Source organism: Schistocerca serialis, chromosome 9 (genome assembly GCF_023864345.2).
Source record: "Schistocerca serialis cubense isolate TAMUIC-IGC-003099 chromosome 9, iqSchSeri2.2, whole genome shotgun sequence".
In the NCBI taxonomy this organism is placed as follows: domain Eukaryota; kingdom Metazoa; phylum Arthropoda; class Insecta; order Orthoptera; family Acrididae; genus Schistocerca; species Schistocerca serialis.
Window position 1 is genome coordinate 182,445,283 of NC_064646.1, and position 22,133 is coordinate 182,467,415.

A 22,133-nucleotide genomic window follows, 5' to 3' on the forward strand; every position below is an offset into this window, starting at 1 on the left:
CTACCAGGGGCCGAACTGCGCATAATAACCCTGAAAGAGTGGTTCGGTGTGGGGCGGCGTATGGGTGAAGTGGACTGCGGTAGTCATCGTGGGGTTGTGGTCCACTGCAGCTGCGGTGGGGACGGAGCCCCTCTGTCGTTTCTAGTCCCCTGGTTAACATACAATACAAGTCATAATCTTTGATCTCAGAATCTTCTCTAGGATTCTACTACAAACAGTTGCAAATGAGATAGAATAGTAGTTCTGTGGCTCACTTCTTCTTCTTCTTCTTCTTCTTCTTCTTCTTCTTCTTCATGTCACACTGGACATCTCTGTGCTCAAGGGATCTACAGAAACTGAAAGTCAAGATTGAAGCTAATTCGCTTGCAATTTTTGTATAGAACTTGACAAGAACTCCATGGAATTCTAGGTCTTATGGGATTTTAGCAATTTAAGTTACTTTTCAATGCCCTACAACTGATCATGATGCCACTCATCTTAGCTGCAGTATGGCTGTTAAATGATGCCAATATTCCTTGATTTTGCTTTGTGAAGGAAGAATGGAAGACATAATTTAACATTTTGACTTTTGTTTTGTTATTGTCAACTTTGGTTCCTGATTCCATCACAAGTGACTGGATACTGATTTTTGTACCACTGACATCTTTAACATAACCTAAAATTTCTTGGAGAGAAGATTTTGTCCTTCCAATGACCACATGTGCTTTAATCAACACTGCCTATCTGTGGATTTTTGCTTTTCTATATACTCATAAAACTAAAGGTTGTGAATGTCAAACAACGAACAGCCTTACTGCACCTCAGAGAAGCAAAGAATCTTAAAAAATAGTGAAGGTAAAATTGTTATGATGATTATGATGCCACTGAGCTGGAGTAGAGATGGGGAGGGAGAGGGGGGGAGAGAGAGAGAGAGAGAGAGAGAGAGAGAGAGAGAGAGAGAGTCATTTTTGGGAGAATAAGAAGCTCCTATTGCATGTATCAGGAGAATGTAATTTATTACATTACTTTCTTCACAAGAACACAAATATCATATTATATGATAAGTCCACTGAGAAACAAATATGTGACAATAAGATGTCGCAAGGTGAAAGTGTCTCGGCCACAAGTATAGTAAATTAATGCTGTAGTAGGTACATTGAAAACAGTGCCTTGAAAACAATACGAAGAAATAGACTTGAAAAGAACGACACTATAGTTGGATAGCCAAGATGTTGCCAGACATTACCTTTTTGCCAATATCGACAGAAGTTTTTGTCGGCAGCGAACTAACCCCAGATATACAATGGTACATACGCATGTGGTGTGTGAAACTTTAAACTGCTCCTGATGCACTGAACGTTCAAATGAATTTGAGAATCCTGTCATGTAATGTCCTCCACCATCAACATTTCAACAGGTGAACATACCATCATACCCACATTGCAATTGAAATGAGCGACTGCTGTGGATGGAAACTTAAAACCCTCGGTTGGAGAGGCTACACCAACCAAAACCAAGAGACATCCTATGCACAGAGAGAACAAATACCGTAAACTAGCGTCAGCACACAACTGAAAACGACCATCAGACATTACTGATACTGGGAAAATTAATTAACAATTGGGGAGAAAGTAGCACTGATTCTGTTCATCTGCTGTTTGACCTTAACAGTTCTGCTACATTTCTGACATAATATTTTTCCTCAAATGTAGTGCAGCACTGTTGAAAGGTACAATGGTGGATGCCTCAGAGCTTTTTATGCAAAAAATGAAGGCACAGAGGGGCAAGCCTTACTAAGATCAGACAAAAAGCCCGTCATTGCTGAATACCTGAAGGGCAAGTTCAAACAGAAACCTTTTATGTTGTTATATAAGCTACTATACCGTTGTGTTTATTACTAAATAATAATGCAATTTTTTTATTTTGAACAAAGAAAGTAACCATCATTACTGTACTACTTTGAACCACACAGGGATCAGAAGCATGAAGTACATTGCAAAAAGAGCATTTCTTGGTGGAGAAGACATGAGTGTGTGTTCTTTGTGAAGAGCACATACAAGGTATTTGAACCTATTACTTTTTATCTTCTTATGCCTTTGTAAAATAGTGTGGAATGATATCAGAGCAGATGGGAGCTTCCTAGCATCATCTCACCCAGAAGTCATTGCTGTGCAGTCATCCGAAGTAAGTGAACTTTCTGAGAATATCGAGCAGTAACTACTATTTTCTTTCAGTAATATTTCAGTAGCAAACAAGAAACCTTTATTTTTCGTGTCATCCATGTGTATGTGGACTCTGCTTCTTCCAGTGCTGTTGGCCAATGATGTCGAGTAGTAATACTAATGTGTGAAGTTTTACTCTGTGACAAGTCTGCTGTGATTGAATGATGGGAGGAGTAGCGGGGCAGGCCGGAGTGAAACTGGGTGAGGTTCCGACCTGTTGCCAAGGGCAGAATGTTTTCTGCACAGTTTTTACAAACCACAGCAAAGTGGGAACAGAGTGCAACAGCTGGCTTCATAGAATGTGATTTTTTCATCAATAAATTTAACTTTGAACATTCAGAAGTTATAATACTAAATCTGAATAAATACCATTACTAAAGCACAACCCAACAGCTGATAAATTGCTGGGATCTGAAGGAAAAAGCAGTTTTTATTACAACTAGCAGCTGGTGCATTGTAGATAGTGATTTAAACATCCCAAGTGTTGAAACTTCCTGGCAGATTAAAACTGTGTGCCGGACTGAGACTCGAACTCGGGATCTTTGCCTATCACAGGCAAGTGCTCTACCAACTGAGCTACCCAAGCAAGACTCACGACTCGTCCTCACAGCCTGATCTCCTACCTTCCAAAATTCACAGAAGCTCTTCTGTGAACCTTGCAGAACTAGCACTCCTGGAAGAAAGGATATTGCGGAGACATGGCTTAGCCACAGCCTGGGGGTGATGTTTCCAGAATAAGATTTTCACTTTGCAGCGGAGTGTGCACTGATATGAAACTTCATGGCAGAGTGAAAAGCTCATTCTGGAAACATCCCCCCAGGCTGTGGCTAAGCCATGTCTCCGCAATATCCTTTTTTCCAGGAGTCCTAGTTCTGCAAGGTTCACAAAAGAGCTTCTGTGAAGTTTGGAAGGTAGGAAGCCAGGTACTGGCAGAATTGAAGCTGTGAGGACTGGTCATGGGTCATGCTTGGGTAGCTCAGTTGGTAGAGCACTTGCCTGCAAAAGGCAAAGATCCCGAGTTCGAGTCCCGGTCCAGCACACAGTTTTAATCTGCCAGGAAGTTTCACATCGCGCACACTCCGCTGCAGAGTGAAAATCTCATTCTTGATCCCAAGTGTTAGTGAACATTACAGAACAGGGTGAGAGCCAGGACTCCAGGTAGAACTTAAGCAAAAATCACCATCTGGATTTATAAGGTCAATTGCTGTTTTAATCCTAACAGCTTACTAAGTAACACTGTCCAAGGAACTGGAAGTACACACTTGAATCTCTGCATTACCGTAACTCATCAGATGACTGGTAATAGGGCGATTTCACACATTAGTTAGAGGAACTGCATGTGAACAGTGTATTTTAAGAAGTTCTGATGTAGTCCCTTTCTTCACTCACATTCCCCTGTCTGATTCATTATGTATAGCTGTTAGGATTGTTTTTGAATTAAGGGGAGGTTTACTATCTTTTGGTTCAAAAAATCGTGTTTTTTTTTTTTTTTTAATTGCATTTTTGGATCCATAAAAGTGTTTGGAATCCACAACTGAAATGATTTTTCCAAATACGGAACACAAATGTTTGTTATTCGCAATTGAACAAAAAAAAAATTCACCTGACTGAAATCGGCCTTTTTCACACACCAGTTTTTCTTTTCTTTCGGAGGACGAGTTATTGTACCGGTGCTTGGGAGGAAACACAAAATTCAAATGAAAGTTTGAATGTGCTTGTTTCGAAGTTAGCCCCCAAGAATTTGCATTCTGGTGAGAAAATTGCGACTTTCCTGGCACTGAGCAGCTTCAACGAAGGGTATTCAGCAATGCTGAAGACCATGACAAAGATGAACATCAGCCTGGGACTATATTTGGTGCAATTCGCCAAGCATTCGCGTCACCACCAGATTCAAGCTGCCGAAAATCGCTTGTCACCGGCTGTATGAGCGGCTCTGGAGAAGCACCAGATGGCCCAGATCGAGGAGAACGCCCTCTATGAGGAAGAGAAAGGACTAGTTTATGGACCTGGAATAGCAGATTGAACGTAAGTTGCAGAATATTGCATTTATATGAAGTCAAAACTTCAAACGCGTTTTTCTCAAAATGCCTTTTTTTTTTAAATCATGTAGTATGGTAACTTAAAGTACTGAACCGATTGGCATGATTCTTTGTTTCCAACGAAGCTAACTAAATTGTCTAGAATTTGTACCACTTTTATTCCGATCCATCAACTATAAATATTTTTACTTGGCCGATGAAGTTGAAAAATAGATGAAAAAAACCCTTTTTTTTTTAAATAGCCGCCATTTTGGTTCCTAAGGCCCAAATAACTTAAGCAAGGTACAACTCCTCAAGAATCTTATATACTTTCCTGGCATCAACTCAATTTTGATTTCAGACGAGCCGGCTGACCTGTGACATACCCCGCATGGAGGTCTACATCAAAATTTTGTTTCATTCCGACAGCCCTTCCGCCTTTGCCTTTCGACATTTCCGGTCAAAAAATTTCCAGTTTGTAGAGGAAATATCAATAAACATTTTGACCAAATTTGATATTGATATCTATAATACATCACAAGAAAAAAAATTCCCAAAGAACATGACTTTTTCGGGCCAAAAATAGTAAACTTCCCCTTAACTGAGCTGTTTAGACACGTGTTGACTTCCACTTATTTTCTATTCAATGAGAGCATTTCTAATAGCAGACTGATGAAGCTGTCATGGGATGCCCTTTGTCACTCACTGTTGCCAATCTTTTTACAGAAGATTTTGAGGAATGCACCCTTGAGTCAGTGGCATTGAAGGCTACATACTTTGTTAGATATGTAGATAATACTTTCATTATTTGGGCTAATGGCAGCAAGAATTTGCACTGCTTTCTAGAATATGTTAATTCAGTCCACCTTATTATTCACTTCAGTATGGAGGTGGGAAAGGATGTCTGCCTCTCCTTCCTTGATGTGTTGGTTAGGAGGATGAATGACAGTAGGAGGTTGGGCACTGTTTACAGGAAGCTAACGCGTGCTGATTTGTATGTTCAAGATGACAGTTTTTCACCATCCAACTCAGTTTGTAGCTGAGTTAGCTGACCTTGACGTAACTGCTCCGCAGAATTAATAAAGTCATAGAGTAATCAGACACTTGTGCTGTTAACCAACCATGAACTGAGTGAGTGGTAAGAATAATAAGGTGGCCCTACGTCTACTTGCATTTCCAACATAATTGATAGCATTTTGAGGAAATGTGCAGTTTTTGACTACTAGCTAAGATAAGGCCCCTTTTAGGCTTTGCAGAAGTTAATTTTGGTTAGTGTATGGCAGATTAGGGCTCTTTAGGCTTTGCATAAGTTGATTTTGGTTAGTGTATGGTAGGTCCCTGTTGTAATCATGACATTGTGTACCATTTTTGTCCAACTAAAACAACTGCTGGGAGAAACTGGTATGCTCACAACTAGGAGTGCTGACTAGTGCTATACTGACGTGCTGCACTCTTGACTTTGAAGATGACGTCCATTGTGACGCAAAAGAGAACATGATGATGAGTGTTCTAAACACTATTCATGCCATGGGCTAAGTGCTCCTGTAGAGCACACACATCAGAATTCAGTGTCTCCACAGTGTGCATACTGTGAAGCAGAGGAGTTGGAATTGGTCCAAGTTTCAAATTTATTTTACATCCAGATGGCACATTTCTGAACACATGTGTTATGAAAACTATCTACCAAGTCCCCTTACAGCTCCTAAGAAGGCCATAACAGGAATTGTGAAATATTCTATAGAGTATAAACGTCACACACATTTAAGCTGAGAAAATCTGTGATTGAAAAACTGGAGCACATACGATGTGCTGCCCCTCTATTGGCCGTGCTCTCCTGTGAAGCTCAGGACGGCTCACAAAATCTTGTAAGCAGGTGAGAAATGATTTACAAAGTAGCAAAAGAGAAAAGGTGAGCTGCTGCTAACAACTGGACTTCCTATCTGACTTCCAACTGCCGATCATATTCCTCACATATAGTTAACTGAGGTTTCCTACCAACAGCCCAGTCGTGACAAAGTGTGTTTTTAGAGTTTGCAAGATGTCTGTATATAGTAAGGAGAAAATAATTTCAGTTATGGAGAACTTGTAAATCATATGAATGTATCAAGAAAATAAGATGATGTCGCAAAAATAATGTGTGTCCTTTCTTGGAATGAAATCTTCGACACTGTGAGGCACCTTAAGAAAAGCAGCAAAAATGCATCATAGAGCAAAAATTGGGAGACACACTTAACTGCAAAATGTTTTATTTCAGTGGGCACATCAAGATAAGATTGTGTCAATTCCTCTCAGTGCACCAGCAATTCAAGCAAGGCTCTAGAAACTTTGAGCAAGACCAGAACAGAAAATTTGAATGTGTCTGTAGATTGGGTCAACAGCTTAAGGGAAATTGTTTATCAGAAACATCAGTGGTAAGGCCAGATCCCTGAAAAAAGACGTTACTGACTGGAAAAATGTTATCTTAGCACACTTATGGTATGGTATGAAAAGTGTGACATATTTTACACAGATGGATTTGGAATGGTTTCTAACTCAAGCCTGACAAGTCTTACACTGACAAAACGAAGGTGGGAAGCATAGCAAAGACCAAGTAATGTACTCGGGGCATTATTGATGGGATGGAAAAACTGTAGTTGCTTGTCACTGGTGAAGCTGCAATGAACTTCCTTTCTTCCTGTTCGGTGCCCTGTATCAGGGACTGGCATGGTATGGTATGTCTCCAACATTCACAAAGAACCAAATCTACATTTATACGGGCTATTATTACAATGGGGTCACCACCCACTAAGACATTGTAATGCTGCAGCCAGCAACCACCCCACGAAGACTTCTGTGAAGAAATCCATGTACCCATTTTGTCTGCATCTAGTGATTTATCAAATGTCAGATGTTCCACAGCATGCACATCATGTATCTGAGGTGGGATGGGGAGACCAGCCCAGTCTTTACCTAGGTGGCTGTGGAAAACCGTCAAAAAAAAAAAAATACTCCCAGGCTCGCCGTCATGCTGGCCTGCATTGTTAATCCACAAGGCGAATCTGATCCAGAGCCAGCGAGGTTCCCCTTGCCAGAAGGGGCACTCTTAATATGCTTAGCTATTCAGAAAGCTTCAACAATGTATGGAAACTGTAATGTGAGTATACAAATCAGCGATAAGCCTAAATGATAGGAGTAAAATTTGTTGTATAGCATATGACTGTAAGCACAAAATAAGCAAAGAAAATCCCAAGATTGTGCTTCCTCCAGACAACTGTGCTGGCCACTCATGTGGTGCTTTGCTGTAAAACAATGAACTTTTGTTTCTTCCTCCTAGTGCAACTATCATGTTTCAGCTGTGGAGCCTCAAGTTGCTGAAAACTAATCCGAGAAAGCTGGAGCTTTTGAGGAGAGTTTATCAGTCTTTTTGAAACTTCAGGGAAATGTTTTTGCAGAGTGCTCGAGTGACTCGATAAAGATTTTATTATAAACATGTGGAGGATTAAAGGTTGGTGTTACTGAGCTTGATGACGACAAGGCAGGAAGTCTGAGACAAACTTGGCACCGTCCACTTCCAGGACTGTTTCGGTTGTTGATGACATTACATTACAGATCTAAAATTACGAGATTATAATGGTGAAGTTGAATCAGAGGTGGAATGTGAATCAGAGCCGGGTCTCTCAAAATATTTATGTCCTGGACACAATCTGATTTGTAGGTATGTGTTTGCATGAAACTTTGAAATGCCTTATGACTAACTGTAGGCAATGACATAGAAAACTCTGTAGTTAAATACCAGTGCAGACTGAAGCAACAAGCACTTTACTGTCCTTTTTAAATACAATTAATTTCTGCATAGCCAAAACACAATTTGTATGTTACTGCATGAATTAATTAAATATCTATTATAAGAGTGAATTTATTTCTTTTTATAGGGTTTGGAATCCATTTGCGTAAACGCATCTTCATGTCGCCTCTTACAGAAGCAGCAGCTATGGCGTCAACAATCATTTTCGCTTAAGACGTTTCCCAGCATTTCACCCACGGACCCTTGTAGTGTGTCTTACTGAGATTTTGTTACATTCAAATAGAACAGTACAGGCAATATTCAACAATATTTACACTACAACTACTACAATGGCACTGCATGGTTTGCTTACAAGAGCAACCAAAAACTGGATGTGTATAATTCTTGCTCAAATACCTAAAACATCTGGTTATTCATAAACAGGGATCCTAGAGATAATGATAATTTGACAAAATACTAAATGCCTTTGATTTGATATTATTTTGGCTACTATAGTATTACATCTCTTGCTCAGTTCTGAGTTAACTGAAAACGTACTGGGCCGTGTGTTACCTCAGTTTCATTTTTATGCCTCCAGCTTAGCAAGTTCATTTTATTTTGATATAATTCAAAAATTTTATAATCTGCAATTGATGCCAAGACAATATCTTTTCACTCTTTGGGTGTTTGATTGTCTTCCTCTCTAATGAGATTAAAACAACGCCAGAGTTTACTTTTTCCATTAATCATTCTATGAATTGCCTGCTTTTCTGTCAAGCTCTGCCCTATGTAATTAAGCACCACTGCAAGAGGCACAATTACCTGAACAATGCCACTTATGTAGTATTGCATATGAGCGTATATCCAGGACTCCAGTAATTTACATGCTAAAAATAAAGCACAAGGCACACAAAATTTTTCTTCCGTTAGATTCCCGGAGTAATCTGCTACAAAGCAACAGAAGCAAAGAATGATTGTTCTCGAGTTTCAAATTTCTCTACATGCAAAGAGGATACAGGGTAAGGAATAAGTAAATATTCAGAAGACATGTTTTCTTTCTTTCCTTAATTAAATTTTTTTTATGTTAGAAGTGGCAAGGACAATTGGAAAAATTACCTCCAACAGACCTACAATCAACAGTTGGCTGTTACTGTAATTTTAGTTGCTTGCAGTAAACATATTTTATTGTTGGACAAGTAACTGTAGTCCGATTAAAATTACTTGACAGTCAACTCATGTCATTTGTCGTTACAGTGTTGCCACATCAGTTGCCAGAGATTGCTCCATTATAGACGGCACACAAACACAGACGGTTGTTGTTAATGCGCAGCGTACAGCAATGAACCATGGACCTTGCCGTTGGTGGGGAGGCTTGCGTGCCTCAGCGATACAGATGGCCGTACTGTAGGTGCAACCACAATGGAGGGGTATCTGTTGAGAGGCCAGACAAACGTGTGGTTCCTGAAGAGGGGCAGCAGCCTTTTCAGTAGTTGCAAGGGCAACAGTCTGGATGATTGACTGATCTGCCCTTGTAACAATAACCAAAACGGCCTTGCTGTGCTGGTACTGTGAATGGCTGAAAGCAAGGGGAAACTACAGCCGTAATTTTTCCCGAGGGCATGCAGCTTTACTGTATGATTAAAAGATGATTGTATCCTCTTGGGTAAAATATTCCGGAGGTAAAATAGTCCCCCATTCGGATCTCCGGGAGGGGACTACTCAAGAGGATGTCGTTATCAGGAGAAAGAAAACTGGTGTTCTATGGATCGGAGTGTGGAATGTCAGATCCCTTTATCGGGCAGGTAGGTTAGAAAATTTAAAAAGGGAAATGGATAGGTTAAAGTTAGATATAGTGGGAATTAGTGAAGTTCGGTGGCAGGAGGAACAAGACTTCTGGTCAGGTGACTACAGGGCTATAAACACAAAATCAAATAGGGGTAATGCAGGAGTAGGTTTAATAATGAATAGGAAAATAGGAATGCGGGTAAGCTACTGCAAACAGCATAGTGAATGCATTATTGTGGCCAAGATAGACACGAAGCCCACACCTACTACAGTAGTACAAGTTTATATGCCAACTAGCTCTGCAGATGACGAAGAAATTGAAGAAATATATGATGAAATAAAAGAAATTATTCAGATAGTGAAGAGAGATGAAAATTTAATAGTCATGGGTGACTGGAATTCGGTAGTAGGAAAAGGGAGAGAAGGAAACGTAGTAGGTGAATATGGATTTGGGGTAAGAAATGAAAGAGGAAGCTGCCTGATAGAATTTTGCACAGAGCACAACTTAATCATAGCTAACACTTGGTTCAAGAATCATAAAAGAAGGCTGTATACGTCGAAGAAGCCTGGAGATACTGACAGGTTTCAGATAGGCTATATAATGGTACGACAGAGATTGAGGAACCAGGTTTTAAATTGTAAATTGTAAATTTCCAGGGGCAGATGTGGACTCTGACCACAATCTATTGGTTATGGCCTGTAGATTAAAACTGAAGAAACTGCAAAAAGGTGGGAATTTAAGGAGATGGGACCTGGATAAACTGAAAGAACCAGAGGTTGTACAGAGTTTCAGGGAGAGCATAAGGGAATAATTGACAGGAATGGGGGAAAGAAATACAGTAGAAGAAGAATGGGTAGCTTTGAGGGATGAAGTAGTGAAGGCAGCAGAGGATCAAGTAGGTAAAAAGACGAGGGCTAGTAGAAATCCTTGGGTAACAGAAGAAATACTGAATTTAATTGATGAAAGGAGAAAATATAAAAATGCAGTAAATGAAGCAGGCAAAATGGAATACAAACGTCTCAAAAATGAGATCAACAGGAAGTGCAAAATGGCTAAACAGGGATGGCTAGAGGACAAATGTAAGGATGTAGATGCTTATCCCACAAGGGCCTACAGGAAAATTAAAGAGACCTTTGGAGAAAAGAGAACGACTTGTATGAATATCAAGAGCTCAGATGGAATCGCAGTTCTAAGTAAAGAAGGGAAAGCAGAAAGGTGGAAGGAGTATATAGAGGATCTGTACAAGGGCGATGTACTTGAGGACAATATTATGGAAATGGAAGAGGATGTAGATGAAGATGAAATGGGAGATACGATACTGCGTGAAGAGTTTGACAGAGCACTGAAAGACCTGAGTCGAAACAAGGCCCCCCGGAGTAGACAACATTCCATTGGAACTACTGACGGCCTTGGGAGAGCCAGTCCTGACAAAACTCTACCATCTGGTAAGCAAGATGTATGAAACAGGCGAAATACCCTCAGACTTCAAGAAGAATATAATAATTCCAATCCCAAAGAAAGCAGGTGTTGACAGATGTGAAAATTACCGAACTATCAGTTTAATAAGTCACAGCTGCAAAATATTAACGCGAATTATTTACAGACGAATGGAAAAACTAGTAGAAGCCAACCTCGGGGAAGATCAGTTTGGATTCCGAAGAAACGCTGGAACACGTGAGGCAATACTAACCTTACGACTTATCTTAGAAGAAAGATTAAGGAAAGGCAAACCTACGTTTCTAGCATTTGTAGACTTGGAGAAAGCTTTTGACAATGTTGACTGGAATACTCTCTTTCAAATTCTAAAGGTGGCAGGGGTAAATACAGGGAGCGAAAGGCTATTTACAATTTGTACAGAAACCAGATGGCAGTTATAACAGTCGAGGGACATGAAAGGGAAGCAGTGGTTGGGAAGGGAGTGAGACAGGGTTGTAGCCTCTCCCCGATGTTGTTCAATCTGTATATTGACCAAGCAGTAAAGGAAACAAAAGAAAAATTCGGAGTAGGTATTAAAATCCATGGAGAAGAAATAAAAACTTTGAGGTTCGCCGATGACATTGTAATTCTGTCAGAGACAGCAAAGGACTTGGAAGAGCAGTTGAATGGAATGGACAGTGTCTTGAAAGGAGGATATAAGATGAACATCAACAAAAGCAAAATGAGGATAATGGAATGTAGTCGAATTAAGTAGGGTGATGCTGAGAGAATTAGATTAGGAATTGAGACACTTAAAGTAGTAAAGGAGTTTTGCTATTTGGGGAGCAAAATAACTGATGATGGTCGAAGTAGAGAGGATATAAAATGTAGACTGGCAATGGCAAGGAAAGCGTTTCTGAAGAAGAGAAATTTGTTAAAATCGAGTATAGATTTAAGTGTCAAGAAGTCGTTTCTGAGAGTATTTGTATGGAGTGTAGCCATGTATGGAAGTGAAACATGGACGATAAATAGTTTGGACAAGAAGAGATTAGAAGCTTTCAAAATGTGGTGCTACAGAAGAATGCTGAAGATTAGATGGGTAGATCACACAACTAATGAGGAAGTATTGAATAGGATTGGGGAGAAGAGAAGTTTCTGGCACAACTTGACCAGAAGAAGGGATCAGTTGGTAGGACATGTTCTGAGGCATCAAGGGATCACCAATTTAGTATTGGAGGGCAGTGTGGAGGGTAAAAATCATAGAGGGAGACCAAGAGATGAATACACTAAGCAGATTCAGAAGGATGTAGGTTGCAGTAGGTACTGGGAGATGATGAAGCTTGCACAGGATAGAGTAGCATGGAGAGCTGCATCAAACCAGTCTCAGGACTGAAGACCACAACAACAACAACAACAACAACAACAGCAATGTTTGAAGCAGCCACTGGGAGGTATGAGAGAAATGTGAGATGCTCTGTCGACAGCTGATTTTAAGCTGCCCATGGCTGAACTACCACAGACGACGTATTTTGTAGTCCTGAACTTAAACTCATGTCCTAACCTAACCACAGCCTCATGATGTACAATGTATATGAGACAATGGAAGTCAACAATCTGCAACAGAACTAAAATCACAATTACTTTGATCATGGCGAATGAAGCTAACCTCTGCAAGCAAACTCAAAACACAAAATGTCAGTTTCATTGCTAAAAGCAAACTTTAATTTCTCTTTATCATTGATTACTTGAAACTATCCTCAAACTGGTGACACTCGCTGTTACTAACAAATGAGGAGTCCTGGTTGGCCCTTTGTTGCGGATTATAGGAAAAACAGGCAGATCCCAAATGAAAACAGCATGATTGGAGAAAAATATGAGCAAATAAAAAAGCCAATATGATTATGAAAATGACTTAGCAAAGTACTAGAATTAAAAAATACCGTTAAACCAATTAACTGAATAAAAATAATAATCAAAGTCTTTTGACTAGATTTAGAAATAAAATAAATTTGCTTTGTTTGAAGAGATTTGAACCTATGTCCTTTTACAAGTAAGGTTTAAAGGCTAACCACCGTGCTATGCCACTACGCTGCACGAGGTGGCTGTTACTATGATTTTGGGGGTCAAGTTGCAACGATCAATTCTTCTTCTAACATTCAGTTGCACGTAACATCGTACAAGGCTTTCTAATGAAAGTCAATCTCTGTGATTATAACAACAGTATTTGTGATGCTGAACCACATCTTGGGTGGTTAGTGCTGTGTAATGAAATGTGTGTATTTCATTAGCAGTGTTTGTGTTTGTGTGTGTGTGTGTGTGTGTGTGTGTGTGTGTGTGTTGGGGGAGGGGGGGGGGGGGGGCGTGCGAAGTTTGTGTGGTTATCATGTGTGACGAAATACGAATGAAATGAAATACAAATCCAAACACATCAAGGAAGAATGCTGGACAAAGAACTGGAATTGAACTGACCTATTGTTGTGGTAGTTTGGCCACAGCAAACACTGTAGATGTGACACTGAGTGTTCTCATTGGAGGAAATTGGAGGAAACCAACTCCAACACTTGAAGTCTCAACTATCAATTTAAATCTGACTACAATCCATTTTGTTACATGAACTAGGCAGAGTTGGATGAAGACCAGCACAAAAATTTCACCAGAAAAACCACAATCCAAAAGTCAACTTGCCTGGATTCAGTACGCAAGATGAAATAATTCTCAACTTTATCTTAAACTTCACAGAAGCAAATTCTCCATTGAGTTGTGACAGCAGAATCATGTTCTCGTTGCATTGATGTTTAGTGTGCAGAATTTTATAACCTGTAGAAATTTGCAACCTCCTTTGAGTTAGCAAGGCTATTTAGAGCATGTAGTGTATAAATTACATTACTGTCCATAGTCCTACAAAACTGTTTTTGTAAACTGATCAGCCACTGTTGCACCCAACTAGTGCTTAGGACCAGGTTTCTCATTTTTGTACATTAAATAGTAGAAACTGGTTAATTTCAATTAATTTTGTTAACTGACAAGTATGCAACGGATTCATGTAGTCATAATGTGTCCAGGTCAGATATGATGTCTGTTCATCAACTTCCAAACCTCAAATTACACCAAAAAGCGCAAGTGTACAGATTACAAAGCATGAAATGACTGACGGGTTAGCAAAATTAAAGAGATGATTGTACGCTTCATTACTTGTATGAGCCAAGAACAGACTCTTATAAGCAATGAAAAAACCTGCATTGCAAAAATGATTAACTTCGTAGATTCTGTCACTGGAAAGGTTAGTGTGATAGAATCAAAAATCAAAGAACCTGATCAAGTCACAGCTGAGCAGAATCACTTAGCTAGAGAGCAGGGAAAAATCAGCCTAACTCTTGAAACTTTATCTCACCAAATGGCTGATATTTCAGGCAAGATAGAGAGACATATTAGAGGGAAGCTTGAGGAGCAAATTTCCTCAATATGTGTAGAAATTTCAAACTGGATCACAAATAAAACAAAAAAATAATAAATAACAAATTGTTCAGCAGACTCCACAACAAAGTAATTGTAAAATGTTAACATTCACAGCCAGAAATGTAACACTTAATAAAATGTCCTGGGCTATTATGCCATGGTCAAATGGATTTCACATTTGAACCCATCGTTGTGTCCCCCACCCGTAGAGGACATTTTAACAAAAATTGTAACTTCTTTTAGTGTCCGATTCACACCGCTAGTGAGTGAGGGTGTGAATCTGACACTGAAGAAGCTATGATCCCCCTTGAAAATGTAAAGAAAATAATACTAAATTCTGGAAGATGCTCCAAGGACATCTGCAAGACATGAAAGTGTGTGTTTCCAAAGTTTTGGAACAATGAGTAGAGGAATGTAACTATGGCCAAGATGATCCGCGTGGGGGGGTGGAGGTGGGGGGCAAGGGCAGGGGGGGGGGGGGGGGGGTTGCAACCATGCAACCAATGCATCACGAAATTTCAGAGCTCTAGAATAACTTCAAACTGTGGGACACTGGTACGTCTATCCCTTTACAACAGAGTGACAGAATTGATACTCTGACTAACTTTAACCACCTTGTTCAAGACAAATTTCCAAATGCAAAGAGGTGCCGACATTGCCTGTTAAAGCATGCAGAATCCTCAGTGCTCTAGTTACAAGTGGTAATGCTGCTGGGCTGCAAGCCACCTTGAAGTGCAGCTGGATGCACAGGTAACGTTTCACCATTTCCTCATTGTCGATAGCCTTGTGACTGATTACATAACTGGCACTGACTTCCTTGCAGAGAAGAACACTATGATCAGCTTCTCTGGTGGAATTTTTGTTTCACGAGTAGGGGGCCGTACCTTTAAGATAAATTTGCTAGCTTCAGATGAAGGCCATGGCCTGTTCTGTCTGCAGGTACACATGCAGATGGTGGGATCCAAATCCAAGCTCCACATGTCACACCACCTTAAGCCCTTGCTCTTTCAAGGACATGATAAGCACCACTGAAGAGAAAGTAGCTGGACTGTCACACTGATGACCAAGACTGAGCTGATCTGCTGGCTAGGTATGCCCTGGGGTAATCCACTATTAAAGAGTGCAAATTTGATGTCATAGGTCATGAACCTTTTAATTGGGCATCCTACTCCACCCTCGACCTACTGTCTCCAGAGAGGTAAACCAGGTATTATGCTGGAGAATTACTGAACCATTTGACAGCAAACCATTCTACAGGGTGTACAATAAGTCCAAGAACACTTTCAATTATTCATTGCACGAGAACTAAACATTGTACAGATGTCATACATATTGCATTTTGAAGAGAAACTCTGAAATATATATTTTACAAACATTCGATATGCAAACCATGAGTGACCTGGCAGATGTCAATATGGTAATTGAATTCTTGCCATACCCGTCCCAGCATGGCATCATCGACTGCGGCAGTTGCTTCCCGTATTCTCTCCCGGAGCTCTGCTACGTCTTGTGGTAGAGGCAGTACATACACCAGATCTTCAATATGTCCCCACAGAAAGAAGTCACACGGAGTGAGATCTGGTGATTGGGGAGGCCATTTCATGGAACAGCTGTTCCCTTCTGTAGCATGGGCGAACCATCAATGTGGCCGCTCCATGTTCAGGTACCCAGTAGTTCCAATTTCAATGGTTTCATAGACAGCTTCTGTCAAAGGACTGCCCACATTGTCATTGGAGCCATTTCGAGTTCACAGGATGCACAATGCTCCGATTTCTTTGGACTCCTTATGAATCTCTCTCGTATGTGCTCCACATTCACTTCACTCACACTTGGACGGCCACTTCTCTTTGTCGGGCACAAGCAACCCATCAATTTGTTGTGCCCGTGGTAAATGGCTTCCCTTGTTGGTGGCTTCTTACCATACTTGGTTCTAAACATCCGTTCAACAGTTGTAGCACACTTGTTTTTGTCTAACTCCAACACAGAAAGCTCACTCCGCACCTGAACTTGCCATGTTTGTGACTAGCACTGACTATCGGAAAATTACGAAACTAAGCTGTCGTGGTATACATGAAAAAAAAAAACTTTCAGGGTTTCTCTTCAAAATGACATATGTATGATATTTGTACAATGTTTTGTTCTTGTCCAATAAATAATTGAAAGTGTTCCTGGACACTATGTACACCATGTATATATAAACAAATGCATAGGACATGAGTCACATCATACAGATGTATATAATTTCCTCACATGAATGTATGTGATTTGGTGTTTACTGTTTTTCTGTGTGTTAGTAAGTAACATGTTTTGCTTTCTCATATTAGCATAAGAATTGTAATTAGGAACCTCACGTTAATTAGTTGGACAGAAGGGGACAGCTGTTTCATGAAATGACCTCCCCAATCACCAGATCTCACTCCGTGTGACTTTTTTCTGTGGTAACTTGTGGTGTAGACTTAGGAGGCGGGGAGGTAAGGTACTTCCATAATTTGTAATCATTAGGTGTGTGCAATGCTAATGAACTGCAATTATGGTCTATTTGTCAATGGTAAGTTATCTTGTCCCAATTGGATGTGATTGCGTCCGGTATTTATTCTCTGAATTTTTTGATAAAAAACTCAGTACAGAGTTTGTCTGTGAAGGGCCAATAGCATTACCACTAAAAAAAGGCATGATTGTCCAGGTCCAACTTGCAAACATGTACCAAAATAATTAGCTTGGGTCTTCCAAGTCACAAAGAATGCTATACATGCCAACAGGCCTGGCTATAAGTTTAGTTTTGTTTCATTGATGATTTCTGTTCATTTTTATTTGCTATGTCCAAATTTTGTTAGGTGAATGTGTAGCTCATTATGTTTGCATTAGGTATGGAACATTTCTATCAACAAATGTGTGTTGGTGACTGCGATGTTTACTTTACAAGTGCTCATGACATTTCACGTCACATAGGCATGCATATGTTAATTTTATTGTCAGTTTAAAGTGAATGAAACTTACCTTATTTGGATGACTTACTTTGCCATGAGAGCTTTGTGGATTGAAGATTCTCTGGAAGTACACACTTGGCCATGCACTTGTAAACACTCTTAAATGGCTTTTTGAATCACCTGCCATGTAACTGTACACGCGTTTCCACTGTGTCACAAAGGCAGTTAAAAGTCTAACAATGTGAGCAAAAGTGCTGTGTGTTGACTGTTTCTACAGATGCTATGTTTACCCAGCCACTGTATAAATTAGACAGAAAATGACTGCAAGAGGTGAGCAAGTGACACATACCCAGTGATGCAAAAGGAAGCGGCTGGAAATGTTTTGAACTGATATTTTCCAGGCAGCAAACCTCCATATAACATTAACAATTAAAAAATACTCTGCCAGCTTACTGTGAAATGCTTTGTCAAAACATATCCATCGAATACTAATATCAGCAGTATGAAATGCACCTTTAGGCTAGTCATGTTTCATGCCGACAATGCCTGATGCCACTCCATGTCGCTGTGTCAAAATATCCTGGCTACCTGATGTCCAACATTTCAAACAATGGAAAATCCAGGATGGAATGAAACAATATTATGGAAAGGAAAGTTGCTACTCACCATATAGCAGAGGTGCTGAGTCGCAGATAAGCACAACAAAAAAAGTGTCACAAATAAGCTTTCAGCCAGCAAGGCCTTCATCAAAAATGGACGGACACACACACACACACACACACACACACACACACACACACACACACACACACACACACACACACACACCTCTGTCGTCTATTTTTTACGAAGGCCTTGCTGTCCGAAAGCTTATTTGTGACAGTCTTTTTGTTGAGCCTACCTGCGACTCAGCACCTCCGCTGTATGGTGAGTAGCAACTTTCCTTTTCATAATACTGATGTCCAACATGTCTTATGTAAGCCATGTATCCAGGTATTATGATGCCAGAAGCCTATCTGCTGTTGGTTTTAAGGGTACTTTCCCCACAGCTACCAGACTAGTATCAGATCGGAAAATAACTTGTCCCTGAATAAAAAGCTACTAGAGCCATAATCAACCTGGCATCATCAAAACCAAATTTTACAGATTGTAACAATGTTGTGAAAACCAAAGACCGATGTTCATATGAAGCAAAACTTGTAATCATGATACTGAAAACAGTAGTAACTAACTGTCCTTTCAAATCAGCAAGCACTCTAGGGCAAATATGAAATATGAAAATATGTACATATCTTTCTATATAATTATTCATGTAACATGTACAGGACGATCAGAAACAATATGAAAAGCTTATAAGGGTGTTGCAGTGTAGGTTGTGCTGAGAGATAACTATTACAAAAACAAATACTAACAAAGAGATAGAGGGGCTGGCCAGTACTTACCTCAGCTCAGTACAGCCGATAGATACACATAAAACAGAACTGAAAATTTACATTCCTAGCTTTCGGAACTTTTTTCCTTCATCAGGGAGGAGATCCTCCCTGATGAAGGAAAAAAGTTCCGAAAGCTAGGAATGTAAATTTTCAGTTCTGTTTTATGTGTATCTATCGGCTGTACTGAGCTGAGGTAAGTACTGGCCAGCCCCTCTATCTCTTTGTTAGTATTTGTTTCACATCTTATATGAGATTTTCTATTACAAAAACAATTTGATATGTTTCACAGTTTCCAAGTTAACTGTCATTGTAGTCACCCAATAAGTACAAGTGCATGCAAATTCAACTGGCCTGCCAGAGATGGTGTCACCAAACATATCCTTCATTTGGTTTCCTCAAACCAAACAAGAACACCATACAAAAACTAGACATGGGATGATAGTAAGGACTGAAACTGAGCCAAAGGCTGATTGGTCTCTTGAACCACCATCTATGCCACGAGAACAGCCAACACTAATTGTATCTGGCAGGCCACTTGAATTTACGTGCACATCAGTGACTGGCTAACTCCAATGCTAATTGACTCATAAATGGTGAAGCGTATCAAATTTTTCCCTTAACTTTTATTTCTCTACACAACCTACCCTGCAATATCCTTACAAGACTGTTTCTGACCTCCCCTTATATTGTCATAGCCTTTTTTTTTTTTTTTTTTAAACTCACTACTAACAAACTCTATTCTACACTAAAAATAGCTTTATACCAGTTTATGCAAAAATATTTTAACTCAAACAAAATAATCCTTAACAAAACTACTGAAACTGATGATTTAATGCACTGAAAAAAGTAATAGGGGCTGGTAAAATGCACATTTTGCAATAAATGCAAAACACACGCAAATTCTGCCTCAAAATGCAAAAAGCCGAAATTATCTAATTTTAATGTGGCAAACTAGGTGGCGGATGTTTTGACCCGTGGATGCATCAAATACCATAAGAGGTTGGGCCTGAACTACATCATTAACAATACTCTGCCAATATCAACAAGTAATTGCGTAGTAGCTGTTCCTGAATGATTTATGTTGTATGTTGCTGGTGGGTTTTTTTTTTTTTTTTTTTTTTTTTTTTTCTCCTTGAATGAGTGAAGTGACTACCCAGGCCGGTGAAACATGTCACTTGACACCTCTCGTGTGGTTGGCTATACTGCGAATGCGAGGATTGCAATAGCTGCCACCACACACGCCCACAACTCCGAAGTATGTTTCGTAAATGTAAGCTACAATCAACGTTTATACGTAAGTGCAACAAAATACGTTTTTCTAACAATGGAGAGAATGACGACGGAGACTAAGCGTTTGATAGTATATGAAACCAGGAAATAAAAACACCCAAAGTTAATGACAAATCTATGGAAAGTCGTTCCAAATAGTTACCGTAATGGCCGCACGTAAAACGTTGTATAATAAAGTAAACCTAAGCATACCAAAGAACACACTATCCACACTCATAGAAAGAAATAAAGCAAAACATGCATAGCCTACCCTATTACAGGGAGAAAGAATTAATTCTGTACACATTTACACTCACCAATTTACGATGCCAATAGCGCAATTCCACCCAGTTCTCCTTCACTATCATCGGAATCGGCACCAAAACCGTTGACTGTCTTCGTCAGCATCATCATCATCATCATCATCATCATAAATCATTAATTGTTTGTTTTCATTTATAATGCCATCTATAGTCTGTGCTTCTCTTATGAGTTTAGCAACATGGTCTACTTGTTTCCTCCATGAGGTAGCATCTACAGCAGCAAGACCTTCACGCAGCAGTCTTTTCACTTCTGTTATAGTAGAAGTCTTGTTGTTACTTCTAATATACGCATTGACTTTACTCCAAACCAACACAATTGGATTAAAATGGCAGTGATAAAACAGTAGCCTAATTACCAAGTGACCCTGTTCGCTTGTAATTTCATCTACAATGTATTTAGGTTCACAGGCTTACTTTCTTTTGCAAGCAGGTACAATAGCAGCTTTGTCATGCTCATGTCTGCAGTAAGGTCTCTCGCCTCCAACCACTGCACCATAGTTTCTTTACAGTCACTAGTGGTGGGTGTTTTATCTAAAATCGCGGAATGGTATGGCGCATTGTCCATCATAAACACTGTCGAAACACTGAACTGGAGCAACAAATTTTTAAACCATTGTAGAAACCGTGGGTGGTCCATACCTTCATGATAGTCACCAGTTTTTTTTATCAGAATACTAGAAGTCCTTCAGGTACAAAGCCATTTGAAGATCCTGCATGGACCACAATCGGGATCCCATTCCTGTTGGCTGATGACTGCTGCTATTTGGAGTATCATCTGTCCTGCATTTCTCAACTGATTCTCCAGCATTGGCCCAGGTTTCGTCTAACCATCTGACTGAGTGTATGTCCTTTCCCACAATTTTGTATAAGAAAATGGTACGAGCTGCAACGACATGAGCTTTTTTCGTCCATCTAACTTTTTTAAAATGGAAGCCCATACTTTTTAATATCCTCTTAAGTGATCCCTCCCTCCGAGGAAAGTTCACTTTCTTTTAAAGAAATTAGCAACTTCACTATTGTGGGGTATTCTTTCCTTTTATAGTATCCTTATATGTGCCGACGAATTGCATCGGATTGTAAAGAATCAATATCTGTAACAGGATGAGGCTGCTTTTTTTCCTTTCCCGAAGTACTTAAAACCACACTGTTTCTCCCACAGGGGCTTTCTTCCACACTGTTTACTTCACTGTCTTGTAAGTCATGAAGTAGCACGCCTTTCCTTACAACTGTTCTTACACTGAGTTTTCAAGGTACGCTCTAAAACTTTATTGGCAGGAATCGACGTGTCCATGAACAGAAACAAATTCTTTTTCTTGTTCATAAAACTCATGCGTCCTCCATATCAATTCCAAGGTCAGACTATTTAATGGCACTCTGCGGTGCAACAGATTGTCCTTGGTGAACGACATCATTTTGGCGACATTTTTTAACAAACAAACACTGTAGTTGAGGCAGTAACACAACACAACAGCAGGCGTTCGCGCACTAACATACGACGTTTCCACGGAAGCTGGCAACTGGCAGCGACCACCAGAACCAGC

At 39.9% G+C, this 22,133-nt stretch overlaps 1 protein-coding gene across 3 annotated transcripts in view; it reads right to left on the reverse strand.

Annotated features, from left to right (window-relative positions):
* LOC126419823 (splicing factor, suppressor of white-apricot homolog) overlaps positions 1 to 22,133 on the reverse strand; it is a 161,813-nt gene that overhangs the window by 66,090 nt on the left and 73,590 nt on the right. The window lies entirely within an intron of this gene.